Source organism: Prinia subflava, assembly GCF_021018805.1.
Source record: "Prinia subflava isolate CZ2003 ecotype Zambia chromosome W unlocalized genomic scaffold, Cam_Psub_1.2 scaffold_22_NEW, whole genome shotgun sequence".
Lineage (NCBI taxonomy): Eukaryota > Metazoa > Chordata > Aves > Passeriformes > Cisticolidae > Prinia > Prinia subflava.
In genome coordinates, this window is record NW_026960606.1 from 1966343 (window position 1) to 1975784 (window position 9442).

The following is a 9442-nucleotide window of genomic DNA, read 5'->3' on the forward strand; positions in this document are numbered from 1 at the left end:
CTTGCAAGAGACAGTGTCAAACTTGCCCTCCCCAGGGGAGGCACCTGGCCATTCCCACCTGGCCCAAACATATATTAATCCATTGGATTCCATGCTTTTTGGTGGGTGACCCTCACCACCAAGAAGACCAGACAGAGAGGATCAACAAGACATCATTAAGATCCATGGAGGGGTGTTATGTTTCTACCTAATCTGTCTCTGTCACTCTTCTTGTCCCTCCCACCTCTTTTTTCTCTTTCTTTCTTTCTTTCTCTTTCTTTCTTTCTTTCTTTCTTTCTTTCTTTCTTTCTTTCTTTCTTTCTTTCTTTCTTTCTTTCTTTCTTTCTTTCTTTCTTTCTTTCTTTCTTTCTTTCTTTCTTTCTTTCTTTCTTTCTTTCTTTCTTTCTTTCTTTCTTTCTTTCTTTCTTTCTTTCTTTCTTTCTTTCTTTTTCTTTCTCTCTCATTTACTGTTTAACATAATATATCAGTTTTCTGGTATCAGCATTTAACCTCATTTGGTTTAAATCTCATTTCTGGGATTATTCGAACCTGAAGTTCTTTCCACTTTATTCACAGAGAGTTCTCTTTGCTCCTCTGTGATTAGAGTAGACTGCAACACTCCCAACTCTGGCCTGCTTCCCCCAGGCTCATCTCTAGCTAAGCAGCTCTTATCCCCTTCCCCCTTGAAAACTAGTTTAAAGTCCTCCCAATCAGCCCTGCCAACTCATGGACTGAAAGCCTTTTCCCCCTTTTAGACAGGCAAACTGCATCTGTCTCCAGCAGGCCTGGTGCTGAGTTAACCACCTCATGATCAAAAAAGCCAAAACTCCACCGATGGCACCAGTCTTTAAGCCACATGTTGATTACATGGGTTCTCCTGTTCCTTTTGGCATTCTTCCCTGCTACCAAAGGAGTTGAGGAAAAATGCTACCTGTGCTCTTCTCCCTTCAACCAGTTGCCCCAGGGCCCTGAAATCCTTTCTGATTGCCCTAGAACTTCTTTCATCAACCTCATTGCTGCCAATCTGGACAATCAGCAGTGGGTAGTTTAGGCCTGAGGCAGCCTGGACTATTGTTATTCCATCTCTACATGTACCTAATCTCCCTGTATGTGACCATTAGTGAACAAGAGGGCTCATTCCTGGCACAGAGAGTCTCAAGAAAGCTGCATCAGGACATGTACAGCTGTCACCAGTCAAGGATCCATGCTGCCTCTGCTGCAGTCATTGCTCAGGTAGAAGCAAAAATGATGTATTGATTTTGTAGTGCTGAATGGTTTCTTGGCAGTGAAGTAGTGCTTTGATGGCAATTGTTTCTGGACAGCAATGTAAGGAAAGTCTGATATTATAAACAGGCCAGGTCTTCCAAAGAGACCAATACACAGAGAGCCCCATAGGGAAACAGGATGGACAAGTGAAAGGCTCCACACTTAGCAGTCAGAGCATCAGGCTTCTTGCAATCCAAAACCCTATACTGTTAGCTCTTGTTAAGTGAACAACACTGTTGGAAAAGAGCCTTTGTTTCTGAATTGACTCAAATCTGTACTCCAAGGTAATATTGCGATGCACAACTGCAAACATGGAACCACAACTTACGATAGTGAGAGAAATTTAAGGCAGTCACCTGTAGCCTGAAGCTAAATTGATGATATTAAAAAACAAAAGACAATTCCAAGATAAAATCTAAGGATCAGTTAGTGAAAATACTCACTGTGAAAAATAGGGTTATTTAATTCATGTTTTATGGATAATTATAAACTGGAAACTGTAATATATTGTATAAATGTATGATAGATGTGTACGTGCTCCACCCGCATGCCTCACAGATCCCTGTTGAGCACCTCTCCTGATCTTCCCGGTCCAGAAATAGAAGGTGAAAAATACAAGGCAAAAACGCTGTCAGAAGAAGACAATGAACATCGACCAACCTACACCCCGACTACGTGCAGCAAGCCATCCACGCTGCTAAGGCCGTTAAATCACCTCAGAGCAAGGACTGACTCTGGTCATTAGCACTTGAATACGGATCGAGGGACTCTTTCAGGGCTTAATGTAAACACTCTTAATTGCCGGTGCTTAACAGAAACTATGGGGAAGGTATTTAAACTGAGTCCCTAATCGGGCAAATTTGTGTACCCTGCAAGAGACAGCAGACTGCCAGGCTCTGTGTCTCAGGGTCACCCTTGGCTATTTTCCCGGGAAAACTCTGTCAAGTAGGTATCGCTGTTTGTGGGGGTTTTGCTGCCTAAAATTCTGTGATTTGATTCCTATCCAAATTTTGTGATTTGAATTTTTAATAAACCAAATTATTGAATTTGGAAATAAATTGTCCTGGCATTTATAACACTCACAGATTATCCCACTACTGGGAAGTTATGGTGTGTCCTTACGGTTTACGGACAGCATGGAATAACGATACGACTCTCGGTGTGAAGCAAAGATGAGAGCAATCTTTATTCTTTTAAATCTTCCTTTTATACAGGACTTAGGTACAGTGAATATGACTGGTCATTCAGAGCCCACACCTCTTTGTAAACCTCCTCGCCAGTAAACACGTTGGAAAAACACCACCTGCTGATAGTTTTCACTTCCCAAGGATTGTTATTGTTCCTCCTTTATTTTTTCTCAGGCCACTTTCTCAGGCTTGTGTGAAAATATTATGTGAATGATTTCACACAGGCACCGCTGCTGCCTGATGCCTACAATTCAGACCATTGTCAATATCCACAATGGTGTGGTGGAGATATTCAGAATACTGCAATAGCAGATAAGAAGCTGACAAAAGGACTCATATCTGTACGATTTAAACATTAAATATGAAAGATACTGTGTTGAAGGGAAATAAGGCAGATTTTAGTTTAATTTGAATAGGCATGATTCTTATGTGTTGATGTCTGATTTTTATATAAAGAAGTGAAGCGTTTCCCCTGGGATACCTCCATACCCCAGGGGTGCTTTAGGTGTGGCAGCACAGAACGGGGTGCTACATGCCCCCTTACAAGCTCTGCAGTCCCGGTTATCGATGCTTTCAGCCCAGGGACAGATGGAACAGCGGCACAGGTCTTGGGGTTGAACAGAGATGGTTTATTCAATGCATGGTGGATCCAAGATGCTATTGCCCATGTGTGGAGGGCTTTTATGCACACAGAAAGCGGAAGGGGAAGGGGTCAGGGTGATTACCCAATGATGGCAGAACATGAGAGGGGAATTAGGGGAAGCAAAGTCGGTATATGCTAATGAATTGGGCAAGGGAAGGGTTGCAACACATGGGTTGGACCAAAAACTGGGGAAAAACAGGGGTGTGCTGGGTTAAACCATAAAATGAAAATATGGATAAATATGAGTTAAAAAGCAAGCTGCAAGAAAGAAGAAAAAGAGTATTTCCCTGGAATGTCAGCAACTGGAAGAAGCAGAGATGACAGTGATGCCTTTTCACTGGTCCTAAAAGTATGAACCAGACACTGTTAGGTGATAAAAAAGGGTTACCTTTATAAGGATCCTTATGGTGCACAACACTGGATAAAGAAGCCCCGAAGATGCACAATTACAATTTTTATATGTTTAGCAAATTAGCATAACTGACAAGAAACCCTAGTTAGACAGGTGATGAGGTAGTTCCTCCCTGGTTCTAGCCTTTTCTTAATGTTGGAGGTTAGAATTTTTCCTTTCTTTTTTTTATTCTCTCGGGGAATGTTGTCTCATCTGTTGCCTAAAAGATGATACCAACTGGTACTTAAGAGAACAAAAGATGTAGCTGAGAGGAGGAGGAGGGGGGAGGGTGCAGCTGGCTACCCTAGCTGGTGAGGGCTTTCTCCTGGGAAGTGCAGAGATACTGTGAGATTTTGGCTGGGGGATGAGGAACTGGGCTCAGCTCCTGGCTCTCTCTCACTCTCGGGATTGGAGGGGAATGGTTGTGGTGCTGCTACTGTGGGAAGAATTCACTGCCACCGTGGAGTCCAACCTGGCACTGCTTCTTCTTTACCATGGATGAGCTGCTGCTCTTAAGAGCAGCTGGTTTACTGGGACCTTATTAACACCTGATCTGACTGGAAAGGACCCTCACCATCTACTTGGGTGCCCCAGGGGAAAAACCCGGGACCCTGATCTGCTCCCCCTTGCCGGAAGGGCACGTCTCCCCTTATGCATGTGGCAGTTGCTACAGAGAAGCCTGGCTGCTGCTGCCCAGCCTCACTGTTTTCTGCCGCTGCCTCAGACTTTTTCGCTACACTCTAACCCAGCACCCCCTTGTAAGAGTCGGTCTGAAAATCCCTCATCTGCCTCACGACTGTCAGAGGCTGAGACCCCCAAGGACCCTGGGCCGCAGCACAGAGAGTTCTGGCCTGACCGAGGCGGGACCCAAGTTTCTCCCTGCAGGTGCACCCATGGGACCGAAACGCCCTCCTCAGAGACCCGTGCATGAAACAATGGGGGGCTGTTACGGTTCCTGGGCCATGTTTGCAGAGGCTGTGTTTGCTCTGACTGACTGTGCTGTACCTGCTGCAAACTCCAGACCTGCTTGTCCCAAACCTGCCTTATCTGAATGGTTGCACCTGATTCCCAGAGCAATGGGCCTCCTCACAGTGACTCTTGGGTGCTCCCCCCACGTTGGCGGGGTGCCCCCCACTTCTGCCTGCATTGGCCAGGTGCCCCCTGCTTCTGAAATGACTATAAAAGCTTCCCCCTGCGACTCACACTTTGAGGCCTCCTCGGCGGACATGACGATCTATTGATGCGCGCCACGAGGACTGCGAAGGTGGTCTTAGTTTCCAGCGTCACGAGGACTCATGTCTGCAGTCGGTAGCTATAACCCCCCCCTTTTTCCTCTTTTGTCTCTCTTTTTCTTTCCCTTCTCTTCTATCGCATAATTGTGTGTATCAATAAAGATACAATTGATTTTACTTGAACTAAGTTCTCATTTCCTCTTTTTGCACTCTGAAATCAAAACGAACCATCACAACCATCCTTTGGCTCGTGACGCCCTTATCTGCCTGATCCCTGCAGCTGTTGATAAGGCTGCAGAGTTTTCTGTTATATTTTGTTTGCCGCCCCATGGTGTGCCTACCTTTGCCATTCCAGCCACCACATCAAGGCTCCTGCTACAGCCCATTTTGCTATCCAGAGAGACACCGACTGTCCCAGTGAGGTCGATAAGGAAACCTCTTTTCTATCTCTTCCGCCAGCCAGCTCGCCATTACCCATGTGGAGAGAGAGGCGGCTGAGTTAGCACCGGACTGTTCCCTGCAGCTACGGAAAACCATTGCATCTGCCCTGCCCGGGCGGGAGCCAACAGCGCCCCTGCCGATCGTGACTGTAACTATACCAAAGGGGAAAATGCTTGACAGCCGAGAGAAGACTGTTGTTGGGTTTCTGGTTTTGTTTGTTGTTGCTGCCGTTGTGATTGTTTGTTTGCCTTGTTGTACATATATATATAAGTAAAGAATTGTTATTCCTTTTCCCATATATTTGCCTGAAAGCCCTGTAAATTCAGTTATAATAATTTGGAGGGAAGGGGGTCACATTTTCTATTCCAAGGGAGGTTCCTATCTTCCTTGGCAGACATCTGTCTTTCAAACCAGAACACATACACCCCCCCCCCCCCCCTTAGATAGGAACCCCCCTTTTTTAATGAAAATGTGTCTCAAAGAGCTGGTTTTCAACCTCGGCTCTCAGAGAATCTAACCTTGGACTTGCAGGGCTTGGAGCCACTAGGGTATTTATTTTGCCTTTCTGTCTAGTAGAGTAGGTAAAATGCTAGCTCCAAATACTATAATACGCTGCAGAACTACAAATACATATGTGTAAAGAATATAAAGAGTATATAAAATCAAAATAGGCAAAAATCAATTTGGCATCAACAGTAAACCATGACTTAGGTAACCAAATACCCCAGTTTGGGCAGGACTATGTTTTTCTATTAGAATGCAGGATTTTTCCTGGTTTTTTCTCTGTTCAAACTTTATTCCTGAGAATTTTTTAGGGCAATGACAGAACCAGAAACAGGGGCCTATCACATATAGTAAGCACATGACCTAAAGCAGAGGGTAGATGTTCTGTTGTATGGCATTCCTTTATAAAATAATCTACAGTAACAACAGCTTTTAGGAATCTGTGCATACTCTCTTTTTTTGAACAAAACCAGCAACAACAAATTAGAAGATGGTGGACTATCCCGGACAGTATATACAATGTGGAATTTATGTCCTTTTCAGGAGTTTATGTTCTGGTGGTAGTCATTTGTAGGTTTTAGAATTTAGGAAAGCACATCCTTTTGAAAGATTTTGTGCATCTTGTGTACTTAAAGTGTGCAGGAAAGGGGAGGGAACTTATCAAGCAGTGGAGACTGACACAGAGAAGAGCTATGGAAGTTTCTGATTGTTGTCTCTATAGTTGTATGCATGAGTAGCTTAGTTTGACGTGAAAGACATTTATTGCACAAGGTTTCAAATTAAATTAAAAAATTTCAGTTTCTTAAAATAAATGTTTCTTTTCTTTGAATTTGTCCTTTGACATTCATAAAAGGTTATTAATCAGAGATTAGCTCAGTTGTTTAGTGCATGGTGCTAATAACACCTAGGTTGTGGGTTTGATCCCCATATGGGCTATTCACTTAAGAGTTGGACTCGATGCTCCTTGTGGGTCCTTTTTCATTTTCCTGCTCTTATTTTGTTAGTAATAAATTCAGTTAATATCCCCAAATTCAGTCTGTTTTGCCCATGATTGTATTTGGTGAGTGATCTCTCCCCATCTGTAAGAGTTGGTCCGAAGGTCCCTCATCTGCCTCACGAGTGTCAGAAGCCGAGACCCCCAGGGGTCCAGGGCCGTAGCACGGGAGTTTTGGCCTGATTGAGGTGGAACCCAGGCTTCTCCCTGCAGGTGCATCTATTGGACCGAGACACCCTCCTCAGAGACCCGTGCAGGAACAATGGACTCTGTTACGGTTCCTGGGCCATGTTTGTGGAGGCCATGTTTGCTCTAACTGGCTGTGCCGTACTTGCTGTAAGGCTCAGGCTGCTCTGCTCCTCCATTGTGAGAGAACACTTGCAGTGCCCATGAGATCTCTCCCCCTTCCTGGCATGTTGCCTCTCACCTCGAAAAAGGATGATAATAAGCACCCTGAAGAAAGAGCCTCTGAGATCTCCCCAACTGACAAGACGGATCTATTGGTGCACGCCACGAGGACTGCGAAGGTGGTCTATTGGCTCCAGCATCACGAGGACTCTTGTCTGTTTGTCGGTAGCTATGACCCCCCTTTTTCTTCTTTTTTCTCTCTCTCTTTCTTTCTCTTCTCTTCTATTGCATAATTGTGTGTATCAATAAAGATACAATTGATTTCACTTGAACTAAGTTCTCATTGCCTCTTTTTGCACTTTGAAATCAAAATGAACCATCACGACCATCCATCGGATCGTGACACCATCCTAATCTCAACTCATGAACCCATTGCTATATTTTTTGTCCCCTGTCCAGTTGTGGAAGAGAGTGATAGAGCAGCTTTGGTGGACACCTGGCATCCAGTCAGAGTCAACCCACAATATCTGGTATGTGTACTCAGCATTGTCATCTCCTCTGTATTTCAGTAGCTATTTAATGGAAACTATTAATAATGGCACTTTTTGTCTTTTTTCCTCAGACACCCAACCTATGGGAGAAACCCTTCCTCCCTTCCTCTTCAGAAGCCCTCCAGCCCTTCAGGCTGATTATGGTTGTGTTTGAGAATTTAAAATATTTTTAATATCCTTTGAATACCCTTGAAACCAACCTGGCCCTTTTGTTAGGAATCAACATGGTGTTGATCAGATCATGTTGTTCAGGTCTTGGTTAGGGTTAAGCAATGATCTGTGGCTACCTCAACACCCGTGACAAGCACTGCAGCTCAAAGTCACAAACTCCAGCAACAGACACTGCAGCTACTCCAATCTCTGCAAAAAGCCCTGCAACCACTCAAATTCGGGCAACAGGCCCTGTGTCTACTTTTATTCCTGTGACAAGCACTGCAACGACTCAAATTGTGGTCACAAACATTGTGGCTACTTAAACCCCAACAAAAAGCATTGCAACCACTCAGACCCTGGTGATAGGTAATGTAGTTGAACCAGAGTACCAACCTGTGCAAGTGTCAGTCACCCTTATACACAAGAAGAAATGGACATGAAAAAAGATCACTTTGAGTAAAGGACAATAAGGAGGGTGAAGCAGGACCCTCACAGGCACAGGTGGAAGAGGCAGAACAAGACCAAGAGGAAACCACTTGATCCTTATCCTTGTGTGAGCTGCTGGATATATGAAAATATTTCAGCTGTCATCTGGGTGAGCACATCACCACCTGGCTTCTTGGATGCTAGAATAACAGGGCTTAAAGTTTGGAATTAGAGGGCAGACAAGACAAGCTACAGTTACTTGTATATGATGCCAGATAATTTGAGGGTTTCACAGAGGTGCTTGGAGGGGCTAGGATGCAGGCATTATCTCAGTAGTCCAGGGATATCCTTTCTCCTTTGTGGATGGTTTTAAGATTTTGAGAAACAAAAGGTTCTTATCTTCAATATGGGGGCTATCCTTGCAGTGAACCAGGGCCCTTTAGTTATGTTTACTTAACAATGTTTATACAATGTAAAATATATATCTCTATAAAAGCTAATACAATGTCATACTATAAAGACTAATTGGTAGAATTTTTAGGGAATACAATTTTCGTAACAAAGCTCTCCTGTTGCTCTTGACATTGCTTGCAAGTCTCAACTCCAACTGAACTTTAACTATACCATCTATATATGCCTGGGCAATGTTTCTTAGTTACTCCTCTGTAGCCTGTCTCTGCTTTCATCTTCTGCATGCTGCTTTTATGTGTTGGAGGTCCATTATTAGTGCCTTATAGTTTTGCAGAGCTTGCTGTCCTTCAGCACAGTACAATTACATTTACATGAAAGTTTCATCTACCTCTGATAGAAGTCTTTGGGTCTCAGGAGCCATCCCTCTGAAAATCAAGGAAAGAGATCAGCTCTAGAAGTCATATCAGACAAAAAGGTTTTTTCTAATGATTTCAGTGGTATGTTTCCTGTAAAACCACACCTTCTAATTCTAGCTGGATTTTTTGTTTCAGATTAAATGGTTTAAAGAGGCCCAGAAATATATGCCCAAATATACTGCAGCCTCAGAAAATATAGTAGAAACTGTATTTAAGCAAAGTTGAATTATCTAGACCATTTATCTAAAGCAGCTTTGAATTTTACAGATCCTCTGTTCCTAAGATACATGCGATGATGTAAGCATGGTATGTTTGTCTTCCATTTCCTAGAAATACTACCTTACAAATATTTTAATTACCTGTAATTTATTATGACAAATTAATCACTTTTCTACACCTACTGACAATGGTTTGAAACTATAAGCTACCCTGTGCTCCTCCAACAGTGAGGAAGAAGTCGGAAATAACAAGCTTTACCCTTTACTTTGATTTCTTTTTCT